The sequence below is a fragment of the Ambystoma mexicanum genome, chromosome 1p (genome assembly GCF_040938575.1).
Source record: "Ambystoma mexicanum isolate Mex_15411 chromosome 1p, UKY_AmexF1_1, whole genome shotgun sequence".
Taxonomy (NCBI): Eukaryota; Metazoa; Chordata; class Amphibia; order Caudata; family Ambystomatidae; genus Ambystoma; species Ambystoma mexicanum.
The window spans coordinates 63,750,966-63,768,177 of NC_090921.1; positions in this window are offsets into that span (position 1 = coordinate 63,750,966).

Consider the following 17,212-nt stretch of genomic DNA (forward strand, 5'->3'; position numbering starts at 1 on the left):
CAGGGAACCAAGGTCGAGTTAGCAATTAGTTACTATGTAAGACAATGCTACTCTATCATTATGCCGTGCTCCTGGGAGGCTCGGGTACTGACACAGGGAGTCTTGAGGTGAGGCTGACCCACACATTCTTCACTCATTCTGTATCGCACTATCTGCACCCAATGCTTCCACCCTCGCTTTGGACTATAATTTATTCCTCCCTGTTCTTCGCATTACAAATCTTGTCATTATGAAATAAGGTGGAATGGTCGTGCTCTTTTAGATCTTTTATGGCCAGTGGGTTTATGGTTGGGGGTCTGGGGTCATCCGCTATCGTGGAATTCAGGGGTCTTGGAACTGTGGCAGTCATAGGGGCTGCAACTCATAGTTGGCTGGATGGGGGTCGGGGGCTGCACTTGCCTGGCTGCTATAACTGCGCATGCCAAGGCGCCTGGTACTATTTCATGGCCTTGTGGGGCACATTCCTTCTTGGGATAACCTATATTTGGCAACAGTTGTAGAACATAGGAGAGTTTCTATGAAAGATAACAGCGTGGGTCTGTTTCTCATCAGCGCTTGGGCCTATTCAGGTTTCTTCATTAAGTTTGTGGTCTGTGTCTATTGCACAGCTATGCAGGCCCGACTACAATAGCTACAAAATGGCGCCTGTTTTTATGCACGCACTAAGGCTGAGCATCTACATTTCGCATAGTATTGTGTCTGTGCAGGGTCTCTTAGCACGTCCCCCTCGCCCCTGGCACATCACAAGTGTCTTCATTGGATTTGCCTTACCCTAAAGCGCCTAGGGGGGTGAGGTAGGCTCATCTTCTTCCCAACAACTTCATAGTATTTGGAAGTCTAAATAAAGTGATGTACTCTGTGTGGAGGAACGCATGACTTGTCTTAAGTGGTGCACTCTGGGCGGCTGCTGCTATTAAATATCTGCTGAACGAACCACACATTATTTTTGGAATCGGAGTCACATTTTGTCAAACCAGTGATTGCGATTAGGAGACCATTGTCGCCGGGCACCTCAGAGGCTGCTGTGGGCCCGTTCTCAGTAACAACCCCGGCTCCATTAAAGAAGGTAAGACACTTGTCTTAATGGAAATCTGTAAGTCAGGAGCCTATTTGAGCCAAGTTCCAATTTTTAGGCATCGGTCTGCGGTAGCTGGTATTCTGGATTTGTTGGAGAGAGTTCTCTGGTATGCACCCGGAAACAGCCGGCTGTCACAAAAATTTAACAATTGTACATTTGCGCACTTTGCATCAATACGCAATGTTTAGCTGGGTACATTGTTAGTGCAGGGAGACACTATATATGAATGAGTCGGGGTTGCATTATTAAAATCTTTTTCAAAAATTAAACAAAACAAAAATAAAGGAATGCCCATTCAAAACCACAGGACAGCCAATGTATCTCTCCCATGACAAACCACAAAATCTGATATCAAGAACGGGTATCACATAAGGGCTGGTGACAGAGAATACTAAACGGGTGCAGAACAGTGACCATGTGCAAGAGATTGTTGTCTATCCATCCATTTAGCTGCCACACAATTAATCTGCACAGACACAGAACCATTGCCCTGGGAAGAGTGGCTTTGGTGACCGCTCTGTCGTAGTAACAAACCCAATCAGGCATTCTACTCATCCTTTGTGTCTCACCCTTCACTGTCTCCTTCCCTTTCACTGAATCGCTATAGATGTAGGATGCATCAGGACAACACGCTGTGCCTCAATGCTCCCGCATGGGGCATGGGTCGCAAGAAAATGATTGCAAATGGAGGAATACAGACTTAGTACGGTTGTGTAGAGAGCTGTTACTGAACAATCAAATGATCTAGGTCCCGTTCAATTGTTTCTCAGTGCGGTAGCGATTGAGCACTGCAAAAGAGCAGCATCGACTTCCGCAGTATGTCAGTCCTTGTCGTGCCATGTGGGAACGGAATCAGATGGGGGGAAGTGGCACTGGCTTCCATCTAAGAGAAGTCCTGCCCACTTCATATGTACACAGACATTATTTGCTCAACACTAGTACATTTCTGAATAAATGGTGCTATTTTACGCATAGCGACCCCAGTAAACTGTTAGTCGAGGGGTCGGGTGGAGGGGTACATTTGATCTGGACAATATCGGCACACTAGAAGCCACACCTCACTGATGATACCCAATGAGACAGAAAAATGCCTGGGTTTGCTTGTGTTCTTGTGCAGCAGGGATGTGACCAAGCAGTTTGGGCTGAACTGCCACGGTTGGGATTGGACTAAGCTTGATTTACTTATGGTGTTTTCCCTTTTTCTAATGGCTTTGCAAAACAACACAGGTAAAGGCTGGAAGCTTTAGAAATCATCTTAATCTATGGCATAGCTCTGGGCAACCCTCAGGCATATTTCTTCTGCCTGGCAAGCCATCACACAAAACAAAGAGGTGATGGATGGAAGGTTAAGAATTTCTCAACCTTTGGTAATTGCTCTTCGCACCAAGCAGACCCTCGCTCTTCAACTTACCAGACTATTCCAGAAAGGACAAAGAGCATATGAAAATCAGGCCTAAACCCACACCAAAAGATGCTGTCCGGGCCAAACTGATTGGTCACATCCTGCTGTCGAAACCACAAGCAACCCTAGGGATTGAAATAGCTGGTAGCTATAGGAAGAGAGCCTGATTAGCTTGAAAAGTTCAGTTAATAGGAGCTACATTTTTTAAATGTTATTAGTTTTCACAAAAAGAAAACTGTACAACCATGTGAATCCCCTCCGGGTTCCCTTTGCTGCACCTCCTCAAATGCAAATAGCACACCCAAGGGTATTCAACGTTCACTGCCAAATTACTTCCACCTCTGTATCCAAACCGTAGAGATCATTCACCTATTTTGAGGCTCGCTGTAGTACCGAAACAATGATCAAACGGCTGGTAGGGCTGTTCAACCTGCTCTGCAGCTGACTCCACTTTACAGTCGCCCCTCATACTTTACCATGGAGCCCCAACATCTCCAGGTTCTACGAATTTGCCATGAAATTGTGACCATTCTCCCTCCAACACTGGACTGCCTCTGTGGAGTGCAGCAGTGATTTTCTTTCTCCATTCGGTAGATATCGTTAGCCTTGGCGAGCCATTCACCCCTCTCTGGTACGTTCTTCCTCTTCCAAGGCCTAGCCAGGCATGCTCTAGCAGCCACCAATAGAAAATGGGCCATATGAGGGAGTGCCTTCTATCCCTCCTCCTATGGCTCTAAACCAAACAGTATCAACATGGGATCCAGATCTCGTTCAACCTCCTTAATCCATCCCGAGACCTCAACCCAGAACATCTGCACCTTCCAGCATCCCCGACACATATGCCAATAATCGCCCCTTTCCCTACAGAAGTGGCAACAAAATGGGCTCACTGACCAGAACATCTGAGAGACCTACACCAGGTCATACTGCCAACGGTGTAATGATTTCACTCCATGCATTTTTATTGACAGGCCGTAGTGGTCTTAAAAGCTCTCGGAAGTGTGCTCAGACGTGTGCTGTTCACTTGGCTTGCTTGGTCACTCTGCTAGAGCAGAGAACGTTCACTCACTATTTGCTTTTCTGGACTATTCACCCTTTTCTATTGTCAAGTTAATTCATCTGAAGCACCACCCACCTCAGAGGAAGGCACTATTTAACTTGGAGCCTGCGCGCAATCTGCGCGCATGCAACGGAAGCGCACTCAGAAGTGTGTTGTTCGCTTGGTTTGCTTGGTCACTCTGCTGGAGCCGAGAATGTTCACCCACTATTTGGTGCACTCAGACATGTGCTGTTCGCTGTTCACTGCCTAGCTTGACCGGCAGCGACAGTAACAGCCACACTCCTTTGATCACTCCCGCCCGCTCCTCTGTTTGTTAGTAACGGGCCTTGTGCAAGCTTGCGGTTACACAGTCCACTGTTAGTCCACTTTCTAGCTCCTGCTTCTATCTTCCTCCTTGTTCTTTCAGTTGCCTCATTTTGCGTGGGCTATGCTACCAGCAAACCTACGTTGTTAGATTCTTCCGGGTTGCGCGAATAGGTGAGTGAGGTTCAGTTGCTAGTCCTTTGTCAATTGTCTCAACTGTTCCAAACGCTCATTTTACCTCGGACCAATACCTAGCCCCGAGTTTTTCGTCCCTCTCCTCCTGCTTGCGTGACCAAAGTAAGCTGAGCAAACTTATAGGTTGCAAAATGTCAGACATTCCCTCGATTGTTAGTGTTGCTGACAGTGTTGAAATCATTGGCGAAGAGAAGCCAAAGCGGCGATGCCGCAGAGTATGCCCCACAAAAATCATTACCCAACATGGACGCCAGGTAAACACACGTAAACTAACTACTTATTTTCCGAAAATCACTTCACTCAACCTCGTCGAAATTGCAAATGCTGTTAAGACTGTGACAGCGGAGCTCAGTGTTTCCCTTAGTTGTCTTGGGTCCAAATTAGTAAGCAATTTTATTTGTCCTCTTTCTGAACCTGCTGATGTATCATGCTGTTAAGCAGGCTGTAGGCCTTGAAGGACGACACTCACACGGAGGGAAGCTCGAGATAACTTTATTCTCCGGACAACAATGTCGAAACTCCCCCGGTCCACGCCCTTTCTCACAATCCCCTTTCCTGACGCCCTAGCGTCACTGACCACGCCCCCACAACGGTGGGGGCAACTCATTTAACTATGTGATGCCCGGAAACAACACCCCCGAACATTAAATCCAAACGTCAGTTAGCATTCTTCTACTAACCGTGTGGGCTTCTTAATTGTTCGTTTGGGTCTCTCCTTGAGGTGTCGGTTCCGGCAGGCTCTGATTTCCTGTGTCCTGACAGGGCTCCGTAGGGTCCCCATCAAAGGGAGTCCAGTCTTCGTCTCTCGGGTCCCATGTCTCCGAGATGGCGGACTCTTGGGATGGCCACACTCCGTCTCTCTTTGTGTAGTGCCTGAATTGTTGGCAGTTCCTGGTGATGGCTTTCTCGTGATTCTCAGCCGTTACCATGGTCCCTTTTACGGCCGTGACCCTCATGGGGTCGGCGGCGAACTTCGTGTCTGTTTTCTTGAGTATTGGTTGCTGTACCAAGACTTCATCGCCGACGTGAAATTCTCTCGGAGCTGCTCTCCGTCTAAGGTCGGTCTCTCGTCTGGCCTTTTCCTTTATTGCTGCATCTCTCTGGAGGATTTCTGCGTCTGGAGGGTTGACGTCCGACTGGATGTGTGGGATGCGTGTTCGCACTTCATATTGGAGCATGAGCTCAGCCGGTGTCTTGTTAGTGGCCTCATGCGGGGTGTTTCGATAGTCTCTCAGAAATCGACTCATTGCTCGTTGGGGATTAACTGCTTCGACCTTGGCTCTCTGTAGCGTCTTTTTAATGGATGCCATAAAGCGTTCTGCCATGCCATTGGCTTGTGGGTGATACGGTGTTATTTTCATATGTTTAAACCCCAGATGTTTGGCTAGCGCCGCAAAATCATGGCTACAGAACGGGGGACCATTATCAGTCTTTATGGTCTTGGGGATTCCCCATTCGCTCAGCGCCTCTTCTAGTATCGCTGCTACTTGTGGGAACGCTGTGGTAGCGACCTTCTTGACAATCGGGAACCTGGAATGTTCATCTATTAGGAGCAGAATGTAGTCACCTGTTTCTGTGGGTCCATAAAAGTCTGCTGCTACCCGATCCCAGGGGCGATCAGGTATCTGTGTGCGTTGTAACGGTGGAGGGGTTTCAGCTGGTGCCGTGCATTGGCATGCATGACAGTTCCTTACCCATTCATCAACGGCGGTGTCTAAGAAAGGGAACCACACGTGGCGTCTCAACTGTTTCTTAGTATTTTCTGTCCCCCTGTGTCCTTCATGGGCGGTTTGGACGACCTCTCTTCTTAGAGCAGCTGGGATGAAAAGTCTGCACCCTCTCAGTAAGATATTGTGGTCTTTCACGGCGAGCTCGGTATGTACTCTCGCCAACCTCTCTATTTCCTGTTTGTTTACACCCGGATGGGCAAGTGCTGCTCTTCTGCTCTTCAGCGTGAGGCAGATGGCGAGTGTGGTGGTGGGGTCAGCGGCCGAAGCGGTGGCAACCAACTCGAGGGATAAAGCAGGCGGTAGGGCGTTCTCCGCTATGTAGTGGATGTAGGCGACGTCTCCTTTCCGAGTAATCGGGGGTCTAACAGGGTGACTTGATAAATAGTCTGCTGGGTTGAGATCACCCCCGGGACGGTGGATTATGTCATAATTGTACTCTTGAAGGCGGATGCCCCAACGTTCAATCCTCGGAGGCATCTTGGTGTGAGGGTTCCCGAATAATGAGAGAAGTGCCTGGTGATCCGTTATCAGGGTGAATCGTTTCCCTATCAGGAAGTTATGGAAGTGCTCACACGCCCATACCGCCGCAAGGCTCTCCTTTTTGGCCTGTGAGTAGGCCATTTCCGGTGTCGATAAGGCTCTGCTCGCGTAGGCCACCACGTGCCTCGGGTGGACATCAGCGCCACTGGTCTGAGCGAGGATGGCTCCAAGACCGACGGAGCTGGCGTCAACGACCACTTCTGTATGCCACGCAGGGTTAAAGTAAGCAAGTCGATGGGCCTCTGCCAGGGCACGCTTGATGTCATTGAAAGCGTTCCGACATGCGGGAGACCATTGAAATGCAACCTCTTTTTGTAACAGTCTCCTCAGTGGTTCAGTGAGGGAGGCATAGTGGGGAATGTATCTGGCGCAATATCCCGCCATGCCCAGAAAAGAGCGGACATCTGCTACCTGCTGAGGCTCGCCAAGGTCTATGATCGTGGCGACTTTGTCTGGATCCGGAAGCATGCCAGCACTGGAAAAGATGTGGCCGAAAAATTTAAGTTTTGTTTTGCTGAACCGGCATTTGGAGATGTTAAGCGTGAGACCCGCCTCTTGCAGTGCTTCACAGACGGCGTATAGTGCTCTGTCATGGGTTTCTTTGGAGGACCCAAACACGAGAATATCGTCGCTGTAATTGAGGGAGCCTTGCACTGGTCTGATGACTTGACGTATAGTTTCCTGGAAGATCTCAGCAGCTGACGATATTCCAAAGTTCAGCCTCCGGTATCTGAATAAGCCATCGTGCGTGGCAAAAGTTGTGATGGCCCTAGAGTCGGGATGCAACTCCAGCTGATGGTAGCCTTGTATGAGATCTAGTTTTGAGAACATTTGCGCATTATTTAGTTGGACTATCATGTCCTCAATACAGGGCCCAGGGTGCCGCTCGCGCTGGATGGCCGTGTTTGCGACCCTCATGTCCACACACAGGCGTATCTTGCCCTCCTCCTTGGGGACGATGACGAGGGGAGAAACCCACGGGGTGGGGCCAGAGGCCGGCTCAATGATGTCGTCTGCAAGTAGTTGTTGGAGAGCTTTAGATACGGACTCCTGCAGGTGAAAACCTACTCGTCTGGGGTGTTGCGGGACAGGCTTTACCGAAGGGTCAATGTGAAGTTGGATGGGTGGACGCTTAAACTTCCCTACCCCTGAACACAACTTTGGGAACTTCCGAACGATATCCTCTTGGGTGATGAGACTGAGAGTAGAGTTGCACGTGACCATGTTGATGGTATCCGCTGCGGTCGTAATGGTGTCCCCAGTTTTCACATGGATTTCGATCAAACCCAGTTTGGATGCTGTGTGGTAGCTAAGGAGGCATCTGCTCCTCTTCAATGAGCGAATGACATGGATGGCGGTGTCAACTCGATGCCCGTTTAGGAGGAGTTGTCGGGAGAAATGGCCGATAGTTTGCAGTGGTGTGGTAGCACCCCATTGAAAAATTCTAGATTGCGGTGGGTCAAGGGCAGGTGGGCGTTCCATCTTGATATAGTCTTGTTCACCCATGATATTGACAGTCGCCCCGGAGTCTATCATGAATAGGAAGTGGCAGCCCCCCATTTTGATCGGGATCTTGGGAGCTTCCTTGGCCTCTTGATTGTCAAGAATGAGATTGACAAATTCGTCTGGGTCGTATGGGCCATACGCTGAGTTATATGTGTTTGCAATGTCATCATGGTAGTGCTCCTCCATGCGGTACTCTGTCGGTGGGTTGTCATACTCGTCTGAGTGTTGACGATAAACATCTGGTTGTTCATGTGCTGACAGGTATTCAGGGTACTGGTATTCATCGATTGCTCTGACGTAGCGACGTTGTCCTTGTTGGTGAAATCTTTGTTGCCTGTATTGTGGTGGTTGGAAGGGTATTCTGGTAGGTGCCGGTGGGCGCATCAGAGGAAACGGCACACCTTCTCGACATACAGAGCGAAAATGGCCTTCTCTGCCACAGTTGGCACAGCGTTGTGAGAGGGCAGGGCAAGACCCAGCGTGAGGAAATGCCATCCCACAGCGATAGCATTGTCTTTGTTGTCGTGGGGTTTGTGTGTTGGGTGGTCTGTATGGGTATGGGAGTTTGTCATCTTGGCGAGGTGGCTGTATGGCAGCGATAAGTTCAGTGTTCGGTTGTTTAGGGTCATCATTGCTGCCCATAGCCGCCGCTTGGGCGTCAACCCTCTCATAGATGCGGGCCAATTCACTGACCTCTGAGATGGTGCGAGGCTTTTTGAGGAGTTGTTTTTTGAGTGTGGGGGATAAACATCCTTCTATGACTCTCAGTCTGATGGCTTCGTCCAGAGAAAATGTGTCGAATTGGCAGTGGGCCCCTTTGATTCGTAGGCGAGTTATGAACTCATCAATAGTCTCTTGTGCCGTTTGCTTGCACTGATTGAAAAGGTACCTTTCATAGTCTCTGTTAACCTCAATTATTAGGAGTTTATCCAGTGCTTTGATAAAGTCGGCGAAGCTGGTCTGTTCTGCCGTGGGAATTGTTTTCACTATGGCCTTGATCTCACCTCCTACTAAGTTCAGGAATATGTCCTTAATGTTGGGAGAGTCGCCATCTCCAGACCCTTTCACGAAGTGTTGGAAATCTTCCATCCACTCAGTCCATCTGGGACCTTTTGTGGCTTGGGGTGTCACGGTAAATGGTGAGGGCATCCTCAGTTGGATGGATCTGGCTGGGCGAGCAAGAGCAGGCTGCGTGCTTGAAGGGGTACTCATGGCTAAGGTGCGCAGTGGTCACGTGGGAGCGTGTAGGTGGTGCTTTGGCAAATTGACCACTTGTTGGGCTGGGTTGTTGCGCCTTAGCGGTCTCACCTTATAGACTGTGTTGTGGTCGAATGGATTGTTGGCAAGTAGGCAGTCTTGGCATGCAGGCGGAGCACATGTGCCCTTGAGCGTGGCAGACAGGGTGGGCTGAACAGCTTTTCAATGTGTGGCTTCAATATGGAGGGAGGAGGAGGAGGCTCCGTGAGCAGCTGTGGCTCGCGCCGTAATTTATGGTGTCCGTGTCAGGATGGAGGAGGAGGCTGGGCGGAGGACCCAGAAAACGCACTCACGCACCGGCGTGGGAGAAGGAGGAGGAGGCCAGGCGGATCTGTCTGGCGACGCGCTCGCGCTCCAGCTGCGAGGCGTTACAGGAGAAGGAGGAGGCTGGGCGGATGCTTCCGCACTGCAGATCGAAAGGAGGAGGACTCTGGTGGGGTCGGGAGTGAACCTCGTCGCCAGTGTTAAGCAGGCTGTAGGCCTTGAAGGACGACACTCCGGACAACAATGTCGAAACTCCCCCGGTCCACGCCCTTTCCCACAATCCCCTTTCCTGACGCCCTAGCGTCACTGACCACGCCCCCACAACGGTGGGGGCAACTCATTTAACTATGTGATGCCCGGCAACACATGCCCTCTCCAACTGTGTTCCGCCATCCCTGATTACGCGTATTCCTGCCCTCTACCCAGTCCCCTGGTTACCGCCGTGACCTCATCCTTAAGAGCTCCTGCTTCTCTGTTCACTCCAAAATTAGACCACCAACCTGGGACGTGTATAACATCGGACTCTGCCCTGCCAACTAGAGTCTTAATTCACACGTCGCTAGTGACAAATACTAGCTCTCCCTTAAGCACATATGCCCTCTAGATCTGCTTCACAGTTCAGCTGATGTATAATTACTTGGGCCGACCCTGGATGGCACCGTTCCCTTTTTCTCTCTGTACCAGAGCAATCCACTCCCTTAGCTCCAAAATGCGAACAGGGGTTCTATCCTGGGAATGGGGTAAATGTGATACCAGCTTATTCTGATGTTTTCCCAGAACCCCCCCCACCCCACCCTCCCCAGAACCGTTTCCCCCTCCACCCTTGTCCTCCCGCCGGGAAAGGCCTTTCCTTAGCTCCCTGCCGCCCCACACCCCTGTTCCCTCCCCATCCATCTGTCCATCCCCTCCTCCCCTCCGTGATCCTGTTAATCAGAGTATGTCCAGTTCTAGTCGCGTGAACTCAGATGAAATGTTTCAAGCCTTTGAATGCTTACCCTGTACATTAATTGAAAAAAGTGAAAAAATAGAAAATAAAATAGACTTACAATCACTCCTGCTACACACGATTATTAATAGAGGTCGAAAACCGATGCAGGCCCAATGCACTACTACTGATGCCACTGAAGTCAATGGCCCTCATTCCGTGTATGGAGGTAATCATGGGACTATTAGCGCCATGACTACCTCCAATACATGTACCGAAACCGCCCTGGTTCAAAGGGGACTTACCAGTCTATTCCAAACCTTGCGGGACCGGTAAGTCCCCATTGAAAAAGCCATTCCCCATTCCCATTTGAGTCCCCATAGGGCTCAATGGAAAGGGCGAAGGCGCTAATAACGGTACCGCAAATTGTGGTACTGTTATTAGCTCTAAAGTCCCTTAAAGCGTCCCGTTCCAGGCGTTAAGGAAGGGACCCGCTAAGGGAACATGGGATAGGGCGCAAAGAGATTACCGGCACCAGTGTCCTTACCGGTGCCCGGTATCCCTTTGTGCCCAACTCGTAATGAGGCCCAACATGTCATCTTTAAGCCAACCCCATCTATTCACTGCACTCCCCCATCCATAGTTAAGATGCCTATTGTGTTCCCCGGCCTGAAGTCCGGCAGGGCATTCTGAAAAAGAAAGTCATCTCCCAAGCTGTAATGTATACCAAAAGACCTCGGACTGATGCCAGTCCCTGTATTTTAGCTGAGCAAAGTATGCGTGCTAAACTCATGGCAGTAGACATTCAGGCTCTCCCAGTCCCGTGCCCAGACCCGAAACAGACTGACATTCCTCTGCCATTTAGTGAAGACCGGAATTCTGTCATATCCCCCCCCAACAATCTCAGGCCCCCTGCTTAGACTTGAGGATTCCTCACCTGACCAACCAGGATTGACTGACATGTGGCCCCCCTCTATTGACAAGCCAAGCACGTCACCAGTTTCCACTAAACCATCAGACTCTAACACTGTTGCTGTGAAGCAAGCACAAAAGTCAGGCCTTCACCTTTGTTCAAAGGGATAATGTTGTTGATGTCTCGATGCCTGCCCCCGGAAAGCCAGACCAGGCCCAGCAACCCCAGAAGCAGGCATCATGCCACTTGAAGCATGCCCAAAAACCCCAGTTAGGGGCTCTTTGGCTACAGTCCTGGCGCCTATGGCGCCAGGCTCATAAGAATAAAGTCAGTCCTGGCGCCATGGGCGCCAGGCTCATTACAGAAATCTTACCTGTTGCAGACCATGCTGCATACCTACCTGATGCAGACCATGCTGCACGAAGCCACAAGCCAAATGAGGCTTAAAGGGACTACTTTACCTCAGGGACTCCTTTCCTCTCGGGTGGGGCTGTGGAAGAATACTTACCTGGGACTTCTTCCAAGGCTATTTAAGCCACACCCGGTCAGCCACACGTGCTTCGCGTTATTCTGCTTGCTGCAGCGTAACGCTCACCGTGTCTTCAGCAGCTCCAGTCTTCAGCCACGCCCGCTTCAGCCCTGGAACACCTGAAACAAGAAAAGGAGAAGGAGAAGAGGTCAGAACAAAACCCTTACCTGAATCCTTGATCCAGCACATCGTCGATCTGGAAGAGAGAGGCCTTCTCAGGTGCATTGCCACGCACCTCGCAGAGCCGCGCTGAACTCACCAACCGAGGCTGCATTCCTTTACTCCATCGCGAATCCAGCATCTCCAGGCCATTCTTCAACACCTGGGGGAGACAAGGACAGATAGGTGAGCATGGTCAATACAAACCACCCCCAAAGACTTAACTGATTTACCATAGGGGGGTACTCACCTCATCTCAGGTCGGTGTAGTCAATTCTGCATCACTGTCGCACCCCGGCCCCTAAGGGGAAAATACAAGGACAATACAACCTAACCCCAAAGACTTACCTGATTTAGCACAGGGGGGTACTCACCTCATTTCGGGTCGGCGCAGTTAATTCTGCATCATCGCTGTACCCCGGCCCCAAAGGGGAGAACCACAATAGACTTACCAGGATCTTACCAATTGCCACTTGGAACTCTTCTGGTGGTTTAAATCTGCAACCTGCAAGGAATCTGGCAGAGTGAAGATCAGACTTTTGAACTCTTACGAACAATTGGACTTAGAGTCAATACTGGAACTCACCAATTCCTCCACGCCAGTGAAGTAACTGGTCGTCTACGCAGGATGGAGAGCTCATCTTTCCAAATCTTCAGGTGAGATTTAGAGGGAACTTCAGGAGTGTTCTGTGGGCAGACAAGGGGAGTGGGAAGGCGGGTTAACGCTCAGATTACGGGAGGTTAATTCCCTTTCTCCATTGCAGAAAGATATTCGTACGAGTCCAACAAACGAAGCTAAGTGGGTCTGTCCAGTCTGTCATCTCGGCTCTACGTGTTACTCTGGTGGAAGCAACAGCGGGCCAGTCCAGATCGACGCCCCCGTGGGAATCAGGTGAGCGTAACAGAACACAAAGCCTACCCACAAATACCCACCTGGGCGTCATGGAGACCTCGGAAACCGATCAGTTGGCCCAATTATTAGGGGAACTAAGGGCCGAGTGCATTCCGCCCGCCAGGAAACCAATGCCCTCAGGAGGGAATTGATAGTGTTAAAAGAACGAACAGATGATTTGGCCAGACAGCTATTACAAAACCAGGCTGGACAAACACCTCTACCTGGACTCGGGGCCAGCCCAGCTCCGGTGCCACCGAGTAACCCTGTGCAGATAAACCTTCCTGGAGCCGTTCCCTTGGCACCGCCTGAACGCTTTGCCGGAGACCCTAAAAGGTTTGCTATATTCATGAATCAATGTCGCTTACACTTTTAATGTAGACCTGGAGCTTTCCCAAACGATCAAGCCAATGTAGCTTTTGTACTGTCATATCTCAGCGGCAGTGCAGCGGACTGGTCCATTCCGCTAGTAAATCAGGATGACCCGATTCTTCGAGATTTCCAAGGTTTTCGAACTAGCATGGAAAGACTGTTCGCCCGACATTCCCAAGGACAGGCTTTGGATAACGAACGTTCATCCTTACGGCAAGGTAATCAGGATCTTTTATCTTACATTGCAACTTTCAATAGATTAGTTGTGGAAACCGAATGGCCTGAAGCCAAGCGAATTACATTATTCCATCGAGGGCTTCGGGGAGAACTCAAGGATGTTTTAGCCCAAGTCATGAACCCGCCTTTAGACTGTGCTGAATATATAGATTTTGTGGTCCAGTTAGATCACAGACTTCAAACCAGAAAGGCTGATCGAACCAAGTTTGAAAACAAGGTCTTGGTTAAAACCTACGTACCCTCGAAGGGGGTAGATGCCTCAGAACCCATGCAAATCGGGGGGGTGAGAGGACCCTTAACCCAGAAGGAAAGGGAAAGAAGACGGCAACAGCAATTATGTTTATATTGTGGAGCTACTGGTCATTTCCTTCGGAACTGCCCTGTAAAACCACCCAAGAAAACTATAGGAGCAGCAGACGAAAACCACTTGAAACCTGACTCGGGAAACGATCACGCCCGGCAAGCGTAGAGGTCAGCTTGCCGAGCTTAAAGAAGGACACTCTGACCTCGCATTTCACCATACCCATGGTCCTTATAGATCCAGAGCAGCCATCACGCATGCATGCGGTAAAGGCGTACGTAGATAGTGGAGCCATAGGAAACTCTTTGGACTACGGATTGGCTTCCAGGATGAATCTACCTCTCACCCGAAAGACCACTACCAATGTCGTCACCACTGTTGATGGAACTGAAATTGCCTCTGGGCCCGTAACTCATTCCACTGCAGAGATGACTTTGCTGGGTCAGGATGGACACCGAGAGGTTATGGTGTTTGATTTAATCAAGGCTCCACAGTTTCAACTGATACTGGGAATCCCTTGGTTGGAAAAACACAATCCCTGTATTGATTGGCGAGAGGAGAGACTAACCTTCCCAGAATGTGCTAACACCTGTTACCCAAAGAGAACTCTAAATTCAGTACTGGCCCCAATAATCCCAGCTGCCATACAATTACCTGCTGAATACCAAGACTTTCAGGATGTCTTTCAAAAGGAGCAGGCAAACACCTTACCGCTGCACAGATCGTATGATTGTCAAATAGATCTCATACCAGGAGCACAACCACCTTGCAGCAGAATCTATGCCCTCACAGAACCTGAAAATCTCCACTTGCGCCAGTACCTAGATCAGTATCTTGCTAATGGCTTCATCCGCCCGTCCAAGTCCCCTGCATCTTCCGCTTTGTTCTTCGTGCCAAAAAAGGAAGGCGACCTTAGAACATGCATTGACTACCGCACGCTGAATCAGATAACTATCAAGAATCGGTACCCATTGCCTTTGATCCCTGAACTACTAGACCAGGTAAAGAACGCTTGTATATACACAAAACTAGACCTTCGGGGGGCATATCATCTGGTACGCGTCAAAGAGGGTGACGAATGGAAGACTGCTTTTCGCACCAAGTACGGATTATATGAGTACCAGGTGATGCCTTTCGGACTGTGTAACGCACCAGTTCTTCATGAACGATGTCTTCCGAGAGCTCATCGATGTTTGTGTAGTCGTTTACATCGACGATATCTTAGTATACTCCCTATCAGAATCCGATCATGTAAAGCCGAGAAGTCCTAGAAAAGTTACGCCAGTATAAGTTATACGCTAAACTGGAAAAGTGCATCTTTCACACTACGGAAGTAGAGTTTCTTGGATTTATTCTGACCCCGAAAGGAATCCGGATGGATACACGGAAGGTGGACGCAATTCTTAATTGGCCTTTGCCAAGCTCAGTCAAAGGAGTGCAAAGCATGCTCGGCTTTGCCAATTTCTACCGTAGGTTTATCCCGGACTTCTCACACATTGTACATCCCATTACAACACTATTGCGAAAGAATAAACGCTTTACATGGACAGAAGAAGCCGAGAACGCCTTCCAAGAGTTCAAAAAGAAATTCACGTCCGCTCCTGTATTACGACACCCGCGCCCAGAGCTTCCCTACATAGTGGAAACAGATGCATCCAGTTCAGCTATGGGAGCACTGCTCTCTCAAAAGGTGTCATGCCTGCCTCCCCATCCGGGTCCGTTACTAAACCCAGGCATCCCTGTTTCCTTGCTTCCTCAGCCTTGAGAACGGCTAGACCGTTCTACACCCAATGGAAGCTGTTCGGGAGACGCTAATGCAAAGGTCACATGACCAGCAGACACGTTTCGTCAGCGCGTCGGTCAGACGTAAGTCAGCTGACACTATTTAGCAAGACGGAAGCCTTGCAACAGCGCTTCTGATCGTTATTGTTACCTCGCGTTCCGGAGCTGTTTCTGCTACTTTCTCGCAGACGCTACTTTCATTTCGAGGTGCGGTTGCCTTCCGCGTTACTACGCAGTTCCCGGCAACAGTACAGCTCCTCCTTGAGCTAGCAGCTAACCGCGCTCCTACGTGGCTCTTCTCTCCACATTCCCGCAGAGTCCCGCTCTGCCTAAACCAATCCAGACTTTCAGAGTCCCGCTCTGCCTAAGCCATTCTAGACTCTCAGAGTTCTCCTTGCTCCAGTTTCCCACGATCCCGCAGAGTCCCGCTCGGCCTCAGCCAATCCAGACTTTCAGAGTCCCGCTCTGCCTAAGCCATTCTAGACTCTCAGATTCCTCCCTGCTCCAGTTCCCCACGACCCTGCAGAGTCCTCCCTGCTCCAGTTCCCACGACCCTGCAGAGACCTCCCTGCTCCAGTTCACCACGATCCTGCAGAGACCTCTCTGCTCCAGTTGACCATGATCCCGCAGAGACCCGCAGAGCCCCGCTCTGCCTCAGCCAATCTAGACTCACTGAGTCTCGCTCTGCCTCTCTTCTACCGCATAAGGACTTGCTGCTCTTGGACCAGGATTCCTCTTCTCTCCCACACGTGCACTGTACTCTGGATGCTTTCCTGTGTGCACCAACTCGTCTCTAGTGCGGCCCTCGTTCCGCCCGGGTTAGATTCCTCACTACCCTTTCCTGGTCGTTGTATCCTCGGACCCTTCAAACAATCTAAAGAGACTTCCTTGTCCGTACATCCAGGTCAGTGTTTACAACTTAGGTTTTTATTGCCCTTCTTATCTACCAGCATTCTAATCAGTTTCCTCTCATCAACAGCCTGGTGGATCTTGGTCCTCAAAAGCCCTTCTCACCAATAGCTCTCTTTGACTGTTTAAATTACTAGTCAGAGAGTGACATTGATTAGAAGGTTCCCTTTGATACACTACGCCCTACCTGTCATCTTACAAGATAAGAAGACATCGAGTGTATCCTTTGTTACCACCAGCCCGTATCCTTTACGAGAGCCATTGAATTATTCTCCTGTGTCCATTGTGTTTCGTTGTTTCAACCCATATCATAACAAAAGGATCCCGAAACTAACCGGCTGCACCCAGTGGCGTTTTGGTCAAGAAAGATTTCGGCTCCCGAATTAAATTATGCTATAACCGACAAGGAACTGTTGGCCATCAAGTCCGCCTTCAAGGCTTGGCGGCACTATCTGCTGGGCGCCAGGCATACCATTACGGTCATCACTGATCACCGCAACTTACAATACCTAAAGGTAGCCAAGGCCCAATCTTCACGCCAACTCCGTTGGGCATTGTTCTTCGCTGAGTTTGATTTTGTAATAACCTATCGACCAGGTTGTAAAAATGGAAAAGCTGACGCCCTGTCCCGAATAGGAATGGGAGAAACAGAAAGAGCTTTAGAACCTGTACCCATAATTCCTGAACAGAGGATCCTTGGTCTGACATCCATACACTCTCTGGGGGACATTCAAGAAAAGGTCCATCAACTCTTTGATTCCGATGCCTTACACGGCTGGGCAAGGAAAGGCCCAGAGTATTCTGTCACCAACAATCTACCTTATTACCAAGGCCGGCTATTTTTGCCACTAGAGGAAC